Source organism: Solanum pennellii, chromosome 9, assembly GCF_001406875.1.
Source record: "Solanum pennellii chromosome 9, SPENNV200".
Lineage (NCBI taxonomy): Eukaryota > Viridiplantae > Streptophyta > Magnoliopsida > Solanales > Solanaceae > Solanum > Solanum pennellii.
The window spans coordinates 73,162,219-73,165,013 of record NC_028645.1 but is presented as its reverse complement, the minus strand read 5'-3'; the positions used below and the strand labels follow the sequence as shown (position 1 = coordinate 73,165,013).

The 2,795-nt window shown below is 42.8% G+C and overlaps 1 pseudogene; it reads left to right on the top strand.

The window, feature by feature from the left end:
* Positions 1-726: 726 nt before the first annotated feature.
* LOC107031004 lies at positions 727-1,498 on the top strand (annotated as a pseudogene).
* The last annotated feature ends 1,297 nt before the right edge of the window (positions 1,499-2,795 follow it).

The following is a 2,795-nucleotide window of genomic DNA, read 5'->3' as shown; positions in this document are numbered from 1 at the left end:
GTGCACTAAGTTTGTTGAGAAGCAAGATACTCTTGAGAAGGCGACCCAAGAGGTGGAGAGACTGAGAGGTGGTTATGATGATTTTGATACTTGGGTTAAGGAGAAAATCGAGATGATGCGATACAAAAGCTTAGAAGACAAAGGACGCCTGGGTGAAGGATTCTTGTTGATGCTATGATATATGTTTCAGCAATACAAGACTCAGGGGGACGACGACGGAGCAGGACCATCAGGCACAGCATAGTGGATTTTGCCCCTGTGTGGGTTTTTATATGTATTTATCTTGTTTTTTCTGTCCCCTGCGTGGTCCTGCTTTACTGTACTTTCAAATGGCCCCTGCGTGGGTCTGTCTTTAATGTTTTATCCTTTATTCACCTTTTGTGAACATTATTATTCATTTGTGAAATTTATTTTGGGGAATTGTTTATTTGGTTCAAATTCACGCGTACATCATTCAAATGCGCTAGGCCTACCCTTGGCACAAAACGGTCCCCCTGTATGGTTTAGAACGCGATATATGTGCTATTAATTGCTTATGTGTTATGTTGCTGTGAATGGGGATATCGTAAATCCACTCCTTTCCAGAAATTTCCAAATAGACAGAAATCACTATTACAAATGTCCGACCGAAATTTCTTGAGTCTTATGTTTCTCATGCAAAAGACATGTCTCATCTCCAAATCCTATACAATACTCTACTGTCTCAAGAAAGGTAGAATCGCCACTATGGACAAAGGAAAGGGTATTCAAGACGAACCAAGTGAAGAAGAGAGGATCAAGATGCAAATGTAGCCTGGAAAGCGTCTGTACGAATCACTATTTCCTCCTGAGAGCCCCGTACAGGAGATCAACAAAGAAAGTTATGAAGAGGAAAGTTATGAGGAGTTACTTGCCCGCCCACCTTCTTTCGAGGGACCTCTGGCGCACGGAGACAACAAAATTTAACTCGAGGCATATCCACATGAAGGCCGAAAGAAGATAGAGGTCATCTCGTGAACTCTCGTTTTTGAACACTATCGTTCTACGGGACTTCTAGGACCCGTTAAGAAAGCATCCCCCCAAGTGGGATTAGGAGATCTCCGCAAGACATGTGAATGTCATCCTAGGGAGAAAGGACATACAATAGAGGAGTGTATTGGGTTTAAAAATGCAGTCCGTTCTTTATTCAGTATGGATAATACTCCTAACACATGGGGTGACAGTGTCATCCTTGCATGTGATGAACTACGTCTTGACATGCCGGTCAAAGAAGGAACCAAATTGTTTCATTGCTCAGTCACACCTTTCAAGAAAACAATGAGGGAAATCTACTCAGATTTGGTTCAGAATGGCGTCTTTACCCGTTACTACAAGAATGTGGACATGCAATATTTTCTTCAGCAAGAAATCCGAAAGCGTTGTCCCTATCACCATCACACCACAGACCACAACATTGAAAAGTGTCTTGAGTTCTGCCACGACCTCGAATCCCTCATCAATATGGGAAAGATTCGAGTAAAGTTTGTTCCTCGTGACTGATGTTGCAACGAGAAGAAGAATGACTAAGATGTAGTCATTATTATTATCTTTAAATCTTTGTTGTCTTTCAATTTCCTTGTAATCGCAACGAATGAATGAAGATATTCTCTTTTGTGCTCGAACTACGTTGGGCCTGAATTCTTCTTGTGAGATACGTAGGCAACAAATTGGATAGATGAGGGTAGAAATGCAAAGGAGACAGGATCTACCTCCGCCAGGTTTTGCCACTAACGCTGTTGATGGGAGACCTCCAATCTACTTCCCTTCCTCAAATATGGATCCAGCCCAGAACCAGCCATTTACACCTGCTCAGATTCCGTCGGTTATAGATCTGACTACCCAAAATCTCCAATATGCTTTCGCATCCTACAAAACTCCACCACCTCCTCAAAACAACCATCCCCAAATGCCACCCTATCCTCAAAATACCCACCATCAAACCGCTCCACCACCGCAAAATAAAAACTAAAATACTTTCCATCCCCAAACGACCCCACCACCACTTAAATCAGAATACTAATCCGTAGACTTACCCACATAATTATCAAACTGCTCAAAATGCCCAGAGTCCCTCTATAGCTCCACCCTTACCCAAAAGAACCACTTTCCAAATTCCCGTCCTTGCCAAGCATGATGTGTATGGTTCTGAGCTGGACCATTATGAGGAACAGGAAAGGGAGTGTATGGCAAATGAAAAGACAAAGGTGGACATAAAAGAAGAGATCAAGAAAGCCATTAAAGAGCTCCAATGCGTCCCTGATATCGCCGGGCTTAGTTATGAAGACTTATGTATTCATCCAAATCTGGACCTTCCAGAAGGGTTCAAACGAAATTTTCTACTTTTGGAGGAGTGGGGAATCCTATGGCTCATTTGAGAGGCTATTGCGACTAGCTCGTGGGAGTTGGAATGGATGAAGCTTTATTGATGTGGCTCTTCAGCCGAAGTTTGAGCGGGGAGGCTCTGGAGTGGTTCACCTCTCATGAAGCCCAAGAGTGGCCCAGCTAGAATGCTCTAGCAAAAGATTTTATTCATCGGTTTGCATATAACATTGAAATCGTTCCTGATCGATATTCTTTGGAGAAGATGAAGCAAAAATCTACCGAGAGCTACAAAAATTTTCTTATAGGTGGAGAAAGGAAGATGCAAGGGTCAGACCGCCTATGTCAGAAAAGGAAATTGTAAAAGTGTTCGTGCGGGTGCAAGAGCCCGAGTATTAATATCTAATCCTGTTGCTCGTAGGAGCAAAAATTGCCGAGATAGTCAAAGTTGGTGAGAC